The following is a 16,174-nucleotide window of genomic DNA, read 5'->3' as shown; positions in this document are numbered from 1 at the left end:
ACTGTTTGCTTTATAAACGTCTCTTAGAGCCTGCCGTGTCACCTTCAATGATTTGGACACATGTCCCGCTGTTCTGCACTCTTTTTTGTAAATAGACAGTTTATTTTATATTGTCTACTTCTGTTCTTCCTACAAAAATAAATCGCCTCATTCCTTGTCTGCTACATGTCCTCCCTTTGCACCAACCTGGCTGTGTCCTTTCGGAGTTTTACTAGAATTTCTGTAGCGCTTTTCACAACCACAGGGCGGCCCAAAACATTCCCAGACAATGAAGTAGTTTTGAAATGTCGTCACTGTGCGAATGACTGAACTTTTGAACTGCCTGTTGGACAACTACAGAAATCCTCATATGGGGATGGGAGAGCGCTGCAGGTGTGGCTCTGTGGCGCAACGGATAGCGCGTTGGACTTCTAGTCGCTGTCGTGATGAGACATTCAAAGGTTGTGGGTTCGAGTCCCACCAGAGTCGGTTTTTAGGCAAGGTTTGAATAAATCAGCAACAGGTTTATCAATGTCTCCAGGTAAGTGAAACTGCCGTCCCGAACTTACTTCTGAAAGGCGATTCCAGTCACTCTCCCCTTTCCCATCAGAGCAACGTCACAGAAGAAAACCCATTCTGGACTCAAATAAAATCTTTGAAAGCTGCTGACCAGAGTCAGTCTGTTCCCTCCTCATACAGATTGCAAACTGGGCAGATATATCAGCGGGCAGTTTGTTCCTCACAGGCAGCTCCAAACAAGGATGATGTGAATCGACACCACTGAATGCTAACACCAACACGTTTATCACAGCTGTGATGAACAGCTCATGTTGCAGCTTTAGATCAGACAGTGGAGGATTATCACAGGCGCTCTGTCAGACTGCATGGTCCTTCAGACAGGTTTCCGACTGGACACGTGGAATGAGCGGCCGTGTGAACATTAGTGGTTCGGGGGAGATTTCTCACTGGAGTTCCGGTTCCATTCCCAGACCTTTCTCTTTCCTTGTCCTCTTGTCATTTGCACTTTTCATTGTTCCATCAATGGCGGCCGCGTCTTCAGCTGTCTGAGCCTTGAGCTCTACAATTCATTCTAGAAAAATCTCCAGCTGTCTCTCCGCCGTCCAAGTGCAAAATGAATGAATGCAATTAGAAGCAACAAAAAAAAGGGACGGTGAATCGAAAGAAACCTGTTGGACTTAAACCTGGTGCTGTAAGACTTCTTACTGAGCCCACCCAAGTCCAACACCGGCATCCCCACATCATGGCTTACATTATGACGACTAATACAAAAACATGCAATTCGTGGCCATGAGGCGGTAGGTTCAAATCCCACCAGAGTCGGCTTTTGGGTGTCACCGTCGTTAACACTCAGGGACCCGGGGTCAATTCCAGCCTTGGGTTACAGTCTTGCACGTTCTTCCCGTGTCTGCGTGAGTTTCCTCCACTGTCCGAAGATGTCCAGTTTAGATGGATTGGCCATGTTAAATTGGCCCTTAGTGTCCAAACGTTTACGTGGGTATGGGCCGTAGGTTGGGTGCTCCTTGGGGTGATCAGTGCAGACTCGATGGGCCGAATGTCCTCTTTCTGCACAAGAAGTATTCTATGATTGCTTAAACAGGGTGAAGATGGCAGCCTCAGGACACAGAGACAAGGTAATCTCTCAGGCCAGAGTAAGAGCCCTATGTAATGATTCATAACATTGGAAATAAACTGCATAAATACATTTATTGTGGACTGGTGCCATCTCCTGGCTGAACGGGAGGCGTTCGGCAAAGACACTTTCATTCATGAGCATTTTAAATTTGGACACTCCTCAAATACAATACACAAAATAATCTTCATTCGTGCGCTTCTTTCTTAAAATCGAGCTTCATTCTTTTTCAGTACAAATGTTTTTAGAACACATGAGTTCTCAGTTAGAAACAATAGTAAACAGCTGGGTTATCCGGGCCAGAAAAATGAGACAAGTACATTTCAGTTTACAAACTGTGTTATGGACACTCCTGGTACCTGGTGAAATTAGCACCTAGGTTACTTACAAAATGATGACTAATTAATAAAAGTGATGATTTAAGCAGGTTACAAACGGCAGCATCGGGACACAAGAACGTGTTGAGGTCTCAGGCCGCAGTAAGAGTCCTATGTAATGGTTCCGTACGGCCTGCCGAAACAGGCGCCGGAAAGTGGCTTTTCACAGTAACTTCACTGAAGCCGACTTGAGACAATAAGCGATTGTTGTTACACACAGAACATCAGAAATAAATAGCATCAATAAATGTATTGTGGACTGGTGCCATCTCCTGGCTGAACGGGAGCCGTGTGACACGGACACTTTCGGAACATTCTTAAATTGGAGTGAAATAACATAAACATTGTAAGAATGATTAAAAACAGTTTCTCAAGCAAATGCAAAGTGAAGATAAACAATAGTTGGGCCATGGTGAGTCAGCAGTGACGGTATATGGGGAGCATTGCTCCCTTCCCGGCTGTTGACCAGCCTTCAATTTGTTGCGCTGCTTTATTTAGAACTTTCAGTTCGGCTGGTCAGTTTCACAATAAGAGACATTAAAAATTCTGACATATGATAAATTCTGGCAAAAGATGTGACAAAAATAAATTTCACATTGCTTTGTGAATTTTCACAATTCTGGTTCCTGATGAAGTTAATATGAACGTTACTGAAGTGGTGATATTGTCCTGACAAATCAGAAAATTCAGAGCGAAAGCAGAATGACAAACACAGCTTCAGGGCACAAGAAGATTCTTATGTAATGACATTTCAACAGAAAACATTGAATGATGAAAACAACACCGCATTTTTCGAACAAATGGCTCCAATATGGCCATTATTTCGCTGCGAGTAGGGTTCGAACCTACGCGGGGAAACCCCATTGGATTTCGAGTCCAACGCCTTAACCACTCGGCCATCGCAGCTTATATCTGTACTGCCAATTCGTTCTATAGAAAGCATTGTAAAACCAGACACGCGGGATTGCAGTAATGCGATGAACGGTGTCCCAGTATTTCGATGAGTAGGGATTGAATCTGCGTGGGAAAAAAAACATTAGATTTGGCGCCACGACTTCTCAGTATTGAGAATGTTGAGATGAACGAACTGTTTTGATACCAGGAACAGAAGGTTATGTCGCTGGACTGGGAATCCAGAGGCCTGAACTCACCTTTCGTGACAAGATTTAATAAATCTAGAATTGAAATTTAGAACATAGAACATAGAACAATACAGCGCAGTACAGGCCCTTCGGCCCACGATGTTGCACCGAAACAAAAGCCATCTAACTTACACTATACCATTATCATCCATATGTTTATCCAATAAACTTTTAAATGCCCTTAATGTTGGCGAGTTCACTACTGTAGCAGGTAGGGCATTCCACGGCCTCACTACTCTTTGCGTAAAGAACCTACCCCTGACCTCTGTCCTATATCTATTACCCCTCAGTTTAAGGCTATGTCCCCTCGTGCTAGCCATTTCCATCCGCGGGAGAAGGCTCTCACTGTCCACCCTATCTAACCCTCTGATCATTTTGTATGCCTCTATTAAGTCTCCTCTTAACCTTCTTCTCTCTAACGAAAACAACCTCAAGTCCATCAGCCTTTCCTCATAAGATTTTCCCTCCATACCAGGCAACATCCTGGTAAATCTCCTCTGCACCCGTTCCAAAGCCTCCACGTCCTTCCTATAATGCGGTGACCAGAACTGTACGCAATACTCCAAATGCGGCCGTACCAGAGTTCTGTACAGCTGCAACATGACCTCCTGACTCCGGAACTCAATCCCTCTACCAATAAAGGCCAACACTCCATAGGCCTTCTTCACCACCCTATCAACCTGGGTGGCAACGTTCAGGGATCTATGTACATGGACACCTAGATCCCTCTGCTCATCCACACTTTCAAGAACTTTTCCATTAGCCACATATTCCACATTCTTGTTTTTCCTTCCAAAGTGAATCACCTCACACTTCTCTACATTAAACTCCATTTGCCACCTCTCAGCCCAGCACTGCAGCTTATCTATATCCCTCTGTAACCTGCTACTTCCTTCCTCACTATCGACAACACCACCGACTTTAGTATCGTCTGCAAATTTACTCACCCACCCTTCTGCGCCTTCCTCTAGGTCATTGATAAAAATGACAAACAGCAACGGCCCCAGAACAGATCCTTGTGGTACTCCACTTGTGACAGAACTCCATTCTGAACATTTCCCATCAACCACCACCCTCTGTCTTCTTTCAGCTAGCCAATTTCTGATCCACATCTCTAAATCACCCTCAATCCCCAGCCTCCGTATTTTCTGCAATAGCCTACCGTGGGGAACCTTATCAAACGCAAGTTCAAACCTTTGATAAGGTTTAGTCTCAGTAATGGCGGAGAAAGGTTCTGCTTCAGACGGATCATATTTCCACAACTGGGAACACATTTACACAACAGGGAATGGTTTGACACAACCACAGTGAAGATCTGTCCCCGGCAGAGTCACGGTTCCAGGACGGAGAGAGAACAGTTAAAGAGCAGAGAGCACGGTTACACAGCAGGATGCACAGTTACACAGCAGAGAGCTCAGTTAGACAGCAGAGAGCACGGTTACACAGCAGAGAGCTCAGTTACACAGCAGAGAGCACAGTTACACAGCAGAGAGCTCAGTTACACAGCAGAGAGCTCAGTTACACAGCAGAGAGCTCAGTTACACAGCAGAGAGCAAGGTTACACAGCAGAGAGCACAGTTACACAGCAGAGAGCTCAGTTACACAGCAGAGAGCTCAGTTACACAGCCGGGAGCACAATTACACAGCAGAGAGCACAGTTACACAGCAGAGAGCACAGTTACACAGCAGAGAGCTCAGTTACACAGCAGAGAGCTCAGTTACACAGCAGAGAGCTAAGTTAAACAGCCGGGAGCACAATTACACAGCAGAGAGCACAGTTACACAGCAGAGAGCACAGTTACACAGCAGGATGCTCAGTTACACAGCAGAGAGCACGGTTACACAGCAGAGAGCTCAGTTACACAGCAGAGAGCTCAGTTACACAGCACAGAGCTCAGTTACACAGCCGGGAGCACAATTACACAGCAGAGAGCACAGTTACACAGCAGAGAGCACAGTTACACAGCAGAAAGCACAGTTACACAGCAGACAGCACGGTTACACAGCAGGATGCACAGTTACACAGCAGAGAGCACAGTTACACAGCAGAGAGCTCAGTTAGACAGCAGAGAGCTCAGTTAAACAGCCGGGAGCACAATTACACAGCAGAGAGCACAGTTACACAGCAGAGAGCACAGTTACACAGCAGAAAGCACAGTTACACAGCAGAGAGCACGGTTTCATAGCAGGGAGCACAGTTACACAGCAGGGAGCACGGTTTCACAGCAGGGAGCACAGTTACACAGCAGGGAGCACGGTTACACAGCAGGGAGCACAAAAACAGAAAACACATTTTACTAAATAGTTAGTTTTTCTATCTCAATATCTTGCTGGTTTGCTCGGCACCTATTCTGTGTGTCATTGTGTGTTTGTGTCATTGTGTGTTTATATATTAACGATCTAGATAACGGGACTGAGGAGAGAGCACGGTTACACATCAGAGGGCACAGTTACACAGCAGGGAGCACAGTTACACAGCAGAGAGCACAGTTACACAGCAGAGAGCACAGTTACACAGCAGAGTGTGCAGTTACACATCAGGGTGCACAGTTACACAGCAGAGGGCAGTTACACATCAGGTAGCTCAATTGCACAGCAGAAAGCACGGTTAAACAGCAGAGAGCGCAGTTACACAGCAGAGAGCACGGTTACACAGCAGAGAGCACAGTTACACAGCAGAGAGCACAGTTACACAGCAGAGAGCACAGTTACACAGCAGAGAGCACAGTTACACAGCAGAGTGTGCATTACACAGCAGAGAGCACAGTTACAAAGCAGAGAGCACAGTTACACAGCAGAGAGCACAGTTACACTGCATAGAGCGCAGTTACACAGCAGAGAGCACGGTTACACAGCAGAGAACACAGTTACACAGCAGAGAGCACAGTTACACAGCAGAGAGCACAGTTACAAAGCAGAGAGCACAGTTACACAGCAGAGTGTGCAGTTACACAGCAGAGAGCACAGTTACACAGCAGAGAGCACAGTTACACAGCAGAGTGTGCATTTACACATCAGGGTACACAGTTACACAGCAGAGAGTGCAGTTACACATCAGATAGCTCAATTGCACAGCAGAGAGCACAGTTACACAGCAGAGAGCACAGTTACACAGCAGAGAGTGCAGTTACACATCAGACAGCTCAATTGCACAGCAGAGAGCATAGTTACACAGCAGGGTGTGCAGTTCCACAGCAGAGTGTGCAGTTCCACAGCAGAGTGTGCAGTTACACAGCAGAGAGCACAGTTACACAGCAGAGAGCACAGTTACACAGCAGAGTGTGCAGTTACACAGCAAGGTGCATAGTTACAGAGCAGAGAGCACAGTTACACAGCTGAGAGCACAGTTACACAGCAGAGTGTGCAGTTACACAGCAGGGTGCTCAATTACACAGCAGAGAGCACAGTTACACAGCAGGGAGCACAGTTACACAGCAGGGAGCACAGTTACACAGCAGAGTGTGCAGTTACACAGCAGAGTGTGCAGTTACACAGCAGAGAGCACAGTTACACAGCAGAAAGCACAGTTACACAGCAGAGAGCACGGTTTCACAGCAAGGAGCACAGTTACACAGCAGAGAGCTCAGTTACACAGCAGAAAGCTCAGTTACACAGCTGAAAGCACAGTTACACAGCAGAGAGCTCAGTTACACAGCAGAAAGCACTGTTACACAGCAGAGAGCTCAGTTACACAGCAGAGTGTGCAGTTACGCAGCAGAGAGTGCAGTTACACATCAGACAGCTCAATTGCACAGCAGAGAGCACAGTTACACAGCAGGGTGTGCAGTTCCACAGCAGAGTGTGCAGTTACACAGCAGAGAGCACAGTTACACAGCAGAGTGTGCAGTTACACAGCAAGGTGCATAGTTACACAGCAGAGAGCACAGTTACACAGCTGAGAGCACAGTTACACAGCAGAGTGTGCAGTTACACAGCAGGGTGCTCAATTACACAGCAGAGAGCACAGTTACACAACAGGGAGCACAGTTACACAGCAGGGAGCACAGTTACACAGCAGAGTGTGCAGTTACACAGCAGAGTGTGAAGTTACACAGCAGAGATCACAGTTACACAGCAGGGAGCACAGTTACACAGCAGAGAGCACAGTTACACAGCAGAGTGTGCAGTTACACAGCAGAGAGCACGGTTACACAGCAGAGAGCACAGTTACACAGCCGGGAGCACAATTATACAGCAGAGAGCATAGTTACACAGCAGAGTGTGCACTTGCAGAGTGTGCACTTACACAGCAGGGATCACAGTAACACAGGAGAGAGCACGGTTACACATCAGAGGGCACAGTTACACAGCAGGGAGCACAGTTACACAGCAGAGAGCACAGTTACACAGCAGAGAGCACAGTTAAACAGCAGAGTGTGCAGTTACACATCAGGGTGCACAGTTACACAACAGAGAGTGCAGTTACACATCAGGTAGCTCAATTGCACAGCAGAAAGCACGGTTAAACAGCAGAGAGCGCAGTTACACAGCAGAGAACACGGTTACACAGCAGAGAGCACAGTTACACAGCAGAGAGCACAGTTACACAGCAGAGAGCACAGTTACACAGCAGAGAGCACAGTTACACAGCAGAGTGTGCAGTTACACAGCAGAGAGCACAGTTACACAGCAGAGAGCACAGTTACACAACAGAGAGCACAGTTACACTGCATAGAGCGCAGTTACACAGCAGAGAGCACGGTTACACAGCAGAGAGCACAGTTACACAGCAGAGAGCACAGTTACACAGCAGAGAGCACAGTTACAAAGCAGAGAGCACAGTTACACAGCAGAGTGTGCAGTTACACAGCAGAGAGCACAGTTACACAGCAGAGAGCACAGTTACACAGCAGAGTGTGCATTTACACATCAGGGTGCACAGTTACACAGCAGAGAGTGCAGTTACACATCAGATAGCTCAATTGCACAGCAGAGAGCACAGTTACACAGCAGAGAGCACAGTTACACAGCAGAGAGTGCAGTTACACATCAGACAGCTCAATTGCACAGCAGAGAGCACAGTTACACAGCAGGGTGTGCAGTTCCACAGCAGAGTGTGCAGTTCCACAGCAGAGTGTGCAGTTACACAGCAGAGAGCACAGTTACACAGCAGAGAGCACAGTTACACAGCAGAGTGTGCAGTTACACAGCAAGGTGCATAGTTACAGAGCAGAGAGCACAGTTACACAGCTGAGAGCACAGTTACACAGCAGAGTGTGCAGTTACACAGCAGGGTGCTCAATTACACAGCAGAGAGCACAGTTACACAGCAGGGAGCACAGTTACACAGCAGGGAGCACAGTTACACAGCAGAGTGTGCAGTTACACAGCAGAGTGTGCAGTTACACAGCAGAGAGCACAGTTACACAGCAGAAAGCACAGTTACACAGCAGAGAGCACGGTTTCACAGCAGGGAGCACAGTTACACAGCAGAGAGCTCAGTTACACAGCAGAAAGCTCAGTTACACAGCAGAAAGCACAGTTACACAGCAGAGAGCTCAGTTACACAGCAGAAAGCACAGTTCCACAGCAGAGAGCTCAGTTACACAGCAGAGTGTGCAGTTACGCAGCAGAGAGTTCAGTTACACATCAGACAGCTCAATTGCACAGCAGAGAGCACAGTTACACAGCAGGGTGTGCAGTTCCACAGCAGAGTGTGCAGTTACACAGCAGAGAGCACAGTTACACAGCAGAGTGTGCAGTTACACAGCAAGGTGCATAGTTACACAGCAGAGAGCACAGTTACACAGCTGAGAGCACAGTTACACAGCAGAGTGTGCAGTTACACAGCAGGGTGCTCAATTACACAGCAGAGAGCACAGTTACACAACAGGGAGCACAGTTACACAGCAGGGAGCACAGTTACACAGCAGAGTGTGCAGTTACACAGCAGAGTGTGAAGTTACACAGCAGAGATCACAGTTACTCAGCAGGGAGCACAGTTACACAGCAGAGAGCACAGTTACACAGCAGAGTGTGCAGTTACACAGCAGAGAGCACGGTTACACAGCAGAGAGCACAGTTACACAGCCGGGAGCACAATTATACAGCAGAGAGCATAGTTACACAGCAGAGTGTGCACTTGCAGAGTGTGCACTTACACAGCAGGGATCACAGTAACACAGGAGAGAGCACGGTTACACATCAGAGGGCACAGTTACACAGCAGGGAGCACAGTTACACAGCAGAGAGCACAGTTACACAGCAGAGAGCACAGTTACACAGCAGAGTGTGCAGTTACACATCAGGGTGCGCATATACACAGCAGAGAGTGCAGTTACACATCAGGTAGCTCAATTGCACAGCAGAAAGCACGGTTAAACAGCAAAGACCTCAGTTACACAGCAGAGAGCTCAGTTACACAGCAGAGAGCTCAGTTACACAGCAGAGAGCACAGTTACACAGCAGAGAGCACAGTTACACAGCATAAAGCACAGTTACACAGCAGAGAGCTCAGTTACACAGCAGAGAGCTCTGTTACACTGCGTAGAGCACAGTTACACAGCAGAGAGCACAGTTACACAGCAGAGAGCTCAGTTACACAGCAGAAAGCTCAGTTACACAGCAGAAAGCACAGTTACACAGCAGAGAGCTCAGTTACACAGCAGAAAGCACAGTTACACAGCAGAGAGCAGAGTTACACAGCAGAGTGTGCAGTTACACAGCAGAGAGCACAGTTAAACAGTAGAGAGCAGAGTTACACAGCCGGGAGCACTGTTACACATCAGAGTTTGCAGTTACACATCAGAGAGCACGGTTACACAACGGAGAGCACAATTGCACAGCAGGATATATATTTACAAACGGGGCCTATCATTGTAAAACAGAAAACACATTTTACTAAATAGTTAGTTGTTCTATCTCAATATCTTGCTGGTTTGCTCGGCACCTATTCTGTGTGTCATTGTGTGTTTGTCCTGATAGTCTCTTCCTGCTTTTCGGTGTGTCTTTCTCTGTCCTCTGTCTGTTACAGACGTGCTGATGTTCCGTGTTATTGTCCTGCCAGAGTGAGCTTCACAGCACGTGGGTTCTTGATTGAAGGAAAAAATGGAGGCAGTGAATAGTTATCTGGCTGGCACAGAACAGCAATTGTGGACACGGTGGAACTAAAGAGCAGAGTGGCGCAGCGGAAGCGTGCTGGGCCCATAACCCAGAAGTCGATGTGTCGAAACCATCCTCTGCTATTTTTATTCTCACTCACACCAAAAGTAAACAAGTCGCTCTTCCCCAGCACATCCGCATTTTCTTTTCAGTAAATTAGAATCAAAGTGTTGCTTCCAGTGTGATCCGGAAAATTGTCCCGGGAATGAAGCAGACAGCATTACATCACTGTGAATTTCAAAGTAACGAAATTGGAAGCTCTTCAATCGACTCTCTCGGCGGGAAACAGAGTCCTGTTGCTGTGGTGCGTGAGTTTTATTGGTGCCAACATCACATCTCCACTGATTGGAATGGGTTATGTTTTATTAACACAGTCATGGCATTTGGTAAAGATAGAACCAGGAGTGTTTCAATGTTTGAAAATCCTTTAACAGCGAGAAGAGGAAAAGTTTATATAATAACTTCCAAGAATATAACTTCAGTGTTGGGACCACAGCTGTTCTCTTTATATATTAACGATCTAGATAACGGGACTGAGGGCATTCTGGCTAAGTTTGCCGATGATACGAAGATAGGTGGAGGGGCAGGTAGTATGGAGGAGGTGGGGAGGCTGCAGAAAGTTCTAGACAGTTTAGCAGAGTGGTCCAAGAAATGGCTGATGAAATTCAACGTGGGCAAGTGCGAGGTCTTGCACTTTGGAAAAAAGAATAGAGGCGTGGACTGTTTTCTAAACGGTGACAAAATTCATAATTCTGAAGTGCCAAGGGACTTGGGAGTCCTAGTCCAGGATTCTCTAAAGGTAAACTTGCAAGTTGAGTCCGTAATTAAGAAAGCAAATGCAATGTTGTCATTCATCTCAAGAGGCTTGGAATATAAAAACAGGGATGTACTTCTGAAGCTTTATAAAGCATTAGTTAGGCCCCATTTAGAATACTGTGAGCAATATTGGGCCCCACACCTCAGGAAGGACATACTGGCACTGGAGCGGTTCCAGCGGAGATTCACACGGATGATCCCAGGAATGGTAGGCCTAACATACGATGAACGTCTGAGAATCCTGGGATTATATTCATTGGAGTTTAGGAGGTTGAGGGGAGATCTAACAGAAACTTACAAGATAATAAATGGCTTAGATAGGGTGGATGAAGGGAGTTGTTTCCATTAGCAGGGGAGACTAGGACCCGGGGGCACAGCCTCAGAATTAAAGGGAGTCACTATAGAACAGAGATGAGGAGAAATTTCTTCAGCCAGAGAGTGGTGGGTCTGTGGAATTCATTGCCACAGAGGGCGGTGGAGGCCGGGATGTTGAGTGTCTTTAAGACAGAAGTTGATAAATTCTTGATTTCTCGAGGAATTAAGTGCTATGGAGAGAGAGCGGGTAAATGGAGTTGAAATCAGCCATGATTGAATGGCGGAGTGGACTCGATGAGCCGAATGGCCTTACTTCCACTCCTATGTCTTATGGTCTTATGGTCTTATGGAATATCCCACAGAGGGGCAATAAGGATATTTAACAATATCCAATAATAAACCAGAATAAGAGCGGAGATCCCAGTTTCCACTCTCGGACGGATGTGAACAATCCATCCAGACTATTTACTACAAGAGAAGAGGAATTTTACCCGGAGTCCTCCCTCCAGCCTCTTCTTCCAGCTCTGTTTCCTCAGTGTGAAACCCACGAAATCACGCAAACGCTTCCGATCAAACCATTATTGCGATGGCCGGGAATCGAAACCGTGTTAATTGCTTGTTATTCGCTGCCCAGTAGTTCTGCTCTCACCCACAAGCAGTGACATCCTTTCCACGTCCACTTTGTCAAGACCATTCAAAATCTGTTGTACTTCAATCTGATCAACTGTCACACTTCACATCTCCACTGGAAACAAGTGCAGTCTGTCTCACCTTTCCTCAATAGCAAACCCGCTCAAAGACCAACAAAGAACAAAGAAAAGTACAGCACAGGAAGAGGCCCTTCGGCCCTCCAAGCGTGTGCCGACCATGCTGCCCGACTAAATTAAAATCTTCTACACTTCCTGGGTCCGTATCCCTCGATTCTCATCCTATTCATGTATTTGTCAAGATGCCCCTTAAATATCACTATCGTCCCTGCTTCCACCACCTCCTCCGGTAGCGAGTTCCAGGCACCCACTACCCTCTGTGTTAAAAATTTGCCTCGTACATCTACTCCAAACCTTGCCCCTCGCACCTTAAACCTATGCCCCCTAGTAATTGACCCCTCTACCCTGGGGAAAAGCCTCTGACTATCCACTCTGTCTATGCCCCTCATAGTTTTGTAGACCTCTATCAGGTCGCCCCTCAACGTCCGTCGTTCCAGTGAGAACAAACCGAGTTTATTCAAACGCTCCTCATAGCTAATGCCCTCCATAACAGGCAACATCCTGGTAAATCTCTTCTGCACCCTCTCGAAAGCCTCCACATCCTTCTGGTAGTGCGGCGACCAGAATTGAACACGATATGCCAAGTGTGGCCTAACTAAGGTTCTACACAGCTGCAACATGACTTGCCAATTCTTGTACTAAATGCCCCGGTCAATGAAGGCAAGCATGCCGTATGCCGTTCTGACTACCTTCTCCACCTGTGTTGCCCATTTCAGTGACCTCTGGACCTGTAGACATACATCGCTCTGACTTTCAATACTGTATATTCCCTACCTGCATTAGACCTTCCAAAATGCATTACCTCACATTTGTCCGTATTAAACTCCATCTGCCATCTCTCCGCCCAAGTCGGCAAACGGGCTAAATCCTACTGTATCCTCTGACAGACCTCGTCGCTATCTGCAATTCCCCCAACCTTTGTGGCATCTGCAAACTTGCTAATCAGACCAGTTACATTTCCCTCCAAATCATTTATACACACTACAAACAGCAAAGGTCCCAGCACTGATCCCTGCAGAACAACACTAGTCCCAGCCCTCCAATTAGAAAAGCACCCTTCCATTGCTACTCTCTGCCTTCTATGACCTAGCCAGTTCTGTATCCACCTTGCCAGCTCACCCCTGATCCGGTGGGACTTCACCTTTTATACTACTCTACCATAAGGGACCTTGTCAAAGGCCTTACTGAAGTCCATATAGACAACATCCACTGCCCTACCTGCATCAATCATCTTTGTGACCTCTTCGAAAAACTCTATCAAGTTAGTGAGACACAAAACCATGCTGCCTCTCACTAATACGTCCATTTGCTTCCATATGGGAGTATATCCTGTCTCGAAGGATTCTCTCCACCAATCGAGGAAACCTTCCGGAACCGTTTCCAACGTATTTACATCTTTCCCGAAATAAGGAAACCAAAACTGCACAGAATTCGCGAAATGTGTAGCTCCTGGAATAAAAGGGACAGTAGCAATATGGATATAAATGTGGTTGAATAATCAGAAACAGAATATAATGGTCAATAGAGACTTTTCGGACTGGAAGAAGGTTTGTAGTGTTTCACATGGCTCCCTACTGGAACATTTGCTTTCCCTGATATAGAACAATGTGCTAGATCATGGTGTACAGGGAACAGTTTCAAATTTGGGGATGGTACAGACTTGGAAATTTTGAAAACTGAGACGCGGACAGTCTAGAACTTCAAACAACAAAAGATGATTTTCAATCTGGAGACGTGTGAGGTGATGCATTTCGGTACGGAAGTATAGAATCACACAATTTACAGTGCAGAAGGTGGCCATTCGGACGATAGAATCTGCACCGGTTTTTCAAAGAGCACCCCCATGAAGCCCACACCTCCACCCTATCCCCACATCCCAGCAACCCCATCTAACCTTTTGTCTTTCCAGAACCGGCCGCCCAGCCGTGAAATCAAGTTCATCAGAAGATCTCATTACACTGTAAGACGGAGGAGCAGAAGTGGCCCAATAGGCCAATCGTGTCTGCTCCACCATTCAAAGAGGTTATGTCTGAACTGATATAATCCTCAAACCCAGTATCCCGCCTTATCCCCATAATCCTTGCTTTCCTTTACTGATTAAAAATCTGTCTCAAGGGCAGCACGGTGGTTCAGTAGTTTATACAGCTGCCTCACGGCACCGAAGGGCCATGTTCGATCCCAGCTCTGGGTCACTATCTGCGTCGAGTTTGCATATTCTCCCTGTGTTTGGGTGCGTTTCGCTCCCACAACCAAAAGATGTGCAGGGTCGGTGGATTGGTTGCAAAATTGCCCCTTAGTTGGAAAAAATGTTTGGGTACTCTAAATTTAAAAAAAATCTGTCTGTGGCAGCCTTCAACAAATTAACTGACCCACTGCTTAACCACTTCCTTACCTTGCAGGTCAGCTGTTCGGGAGAGAGAGGGAGCCGGGACCTTGGAAACAGCGCGGGAGTTTCAAAAAGCGCGGGAGCTGCGAGGCAGAGGGGATAGTTTAAAAGGGCGTGCCGTGGGTGAGGTAAGTACTGCTTAACCACTTCCTTATCTTGCAGGTCAGCTGTTCGGGAGGGAGAGGGAGCCGGGACCTTGGAAACAGCGCGGGAGTTTCAAAAAGCGCGGGAGCTGCGAGGCAGAGGGGACAGTTTAAAAGAGCGCGCCGTGGGTGAGGTAAGTACTGCTTAACCACTTCCTTACCTTGCAGGTCAGCTGTTCGGGAGAGAGAGGGAGCCGGGACCTTGGAAACAGCGCGGGAGTTTCAAAAAGCGCGGGAGCTGCGAGGCAGAGGGGACAGTTTAAAAGGGCGCGCCGTGGGTGAGGTAAGTACTGCTTAACCACTTCCTTACCTTGCAGGTCAGCTGTTCGGGAGAGCGAGGGAGCCGGGACCTTGGAAACAGCGCGGGAGTTTCAAAAAGCGCGGGAGCTGCGAGGCAGAGGGGACAGTTTAAAAGGGCGCGCCGTGGGTGAGGTAAGTACTGCTTAACCACTTCCTTACCTTGCAGGTCAGCTGTTCGGGAGAGAGAGGGAGCCGGGACCTTGGAAACAGCGCGGGAGTTTCAAAAAGCGCGGGAGCTGCGAGGCAGAGGGGACAGTTTAAAAGGGCGCGCCGTGGGTGAGGTAAGTACTGATTAACCACTTCCTTACCTTGCAGGTCAGCTGTTCGGGAGAGAGATCAGTTTTGGGAGCAGGCCTATTGGCTGACTGTAAATCAGGAAGGATACAAAGGGTGTGGCTGAAGTGCCTATAGAAACGGAGTGCTGAAGGCAAACAGAGTGTATCTGAGTTTGGGTAAGGCTGAGTTCGGGTAAGAGGGGAGTGACAAAAAAAAAACAAAAAAAAATTAATTAAGTAAATTAATTAACTAGTTAAGGGAATTTGGTGCTCACCTGAAGGAGGTGCAGAGAAGCAGAGCTGTGAGGGAGTCTCTGGAGCAATTACATCACAGCCAGCAGGTAAGTGATTGGCTTGTAACTGGTAAGTGATTTCTCTCTCTTTGACTTTCTCTTAGCTGTGGAGTGTAGTTGAAATTTAACTTCAGGTTTAAGTCATGGCAGGAGAGCTCAGACCCGTGTCATGCTCCTCTTGTGAGATGTGGCAAGTCAGGGACCCTTCTGGTGTCCCTGACTCCTTCATCTGCAAGAAGTGTGTCCAACTGCAGCTCCTGTTTGACCGCTTGACGGCTCTGGAGCTGCGGATGGACTCACTTTGGAGCATCGCGATGCTGAGGAAGTTGTGGAAAGCACATTCAGTGAGTTGGTCACACCGCAGATTAAAATTACTGAGGCAGATAGGGAAAGGGTGACCTACAGACAGAGGGAGAGTAGGAAGGCAGTGCAGGGATGCCCTGCGGTCATCTCCCTCCAAAACAGATTTACCGTTTTGGAAACTGTTGGGGGAGATGGCTCACCAGGGGAAGGTGGCAGCAGCCAGGTTCATGGCACCGTGGCTGGCTCTGCTGCACAGAAGGGCGGGAAAAAGAGTGGCAGAGCTATAGTGATAGGGGATTCAATTGTAAGGGGAATAGGCAGGCGTT

The 16,174-nt window shown here is 47.4% G+C and overlaps 2 non-coding genes across 2 annotated transcripts; one reads left to right on the top strand and one right to left on the bottom strand.

Annotated features, from left to right (window-relative positions):
• The first annotated feature begins 376 nt into the window (after positions 1-376).
• Positions 377-468, top strand: trnar-ucu (transfer RNA arginine (anticodon UCU)). The gene is given in 2 exon segments: positions 377-413; positions 433-468. It is a non-coding gene; the product is annotated as a tRNA-Arg (tRNA).
• Positions 469-2,831: 2,363 nt separating this feature from the next.
• trnas-cga (transfer RNA serine (anticodon CGA)) lies at positions 2,832-2,913 on the bottom strand. The gene has a single exon. It is a non-coding gene; the product is annotated as a tRNA-Ser (tRNA).
• Between the last annotated feature and the right edge of the window lie 13,261 nt (positions 2,914-16,174).

Source organism: Scyliorhinus torazame, chromosome 24, assembly GCF_047496885.1.
Source record: "Scyliorhinus torazame isolate Kashiwa2021f chromosome 24, sScyTor2.1, whole genome shotgun sequence".
Classification (NCBI taxonomy): Eukaryota; Metazoa; Chordata; class Chondrichthyes; order Carcharhiniformes; family Scyliorhinidae; genus Scyliorhinus; species Scyliorhinus torazame.
Note: the sequence above shows the minus strand (reverse complement) of the source record. Positions and strands in the feature narration are given on the sequence as shown.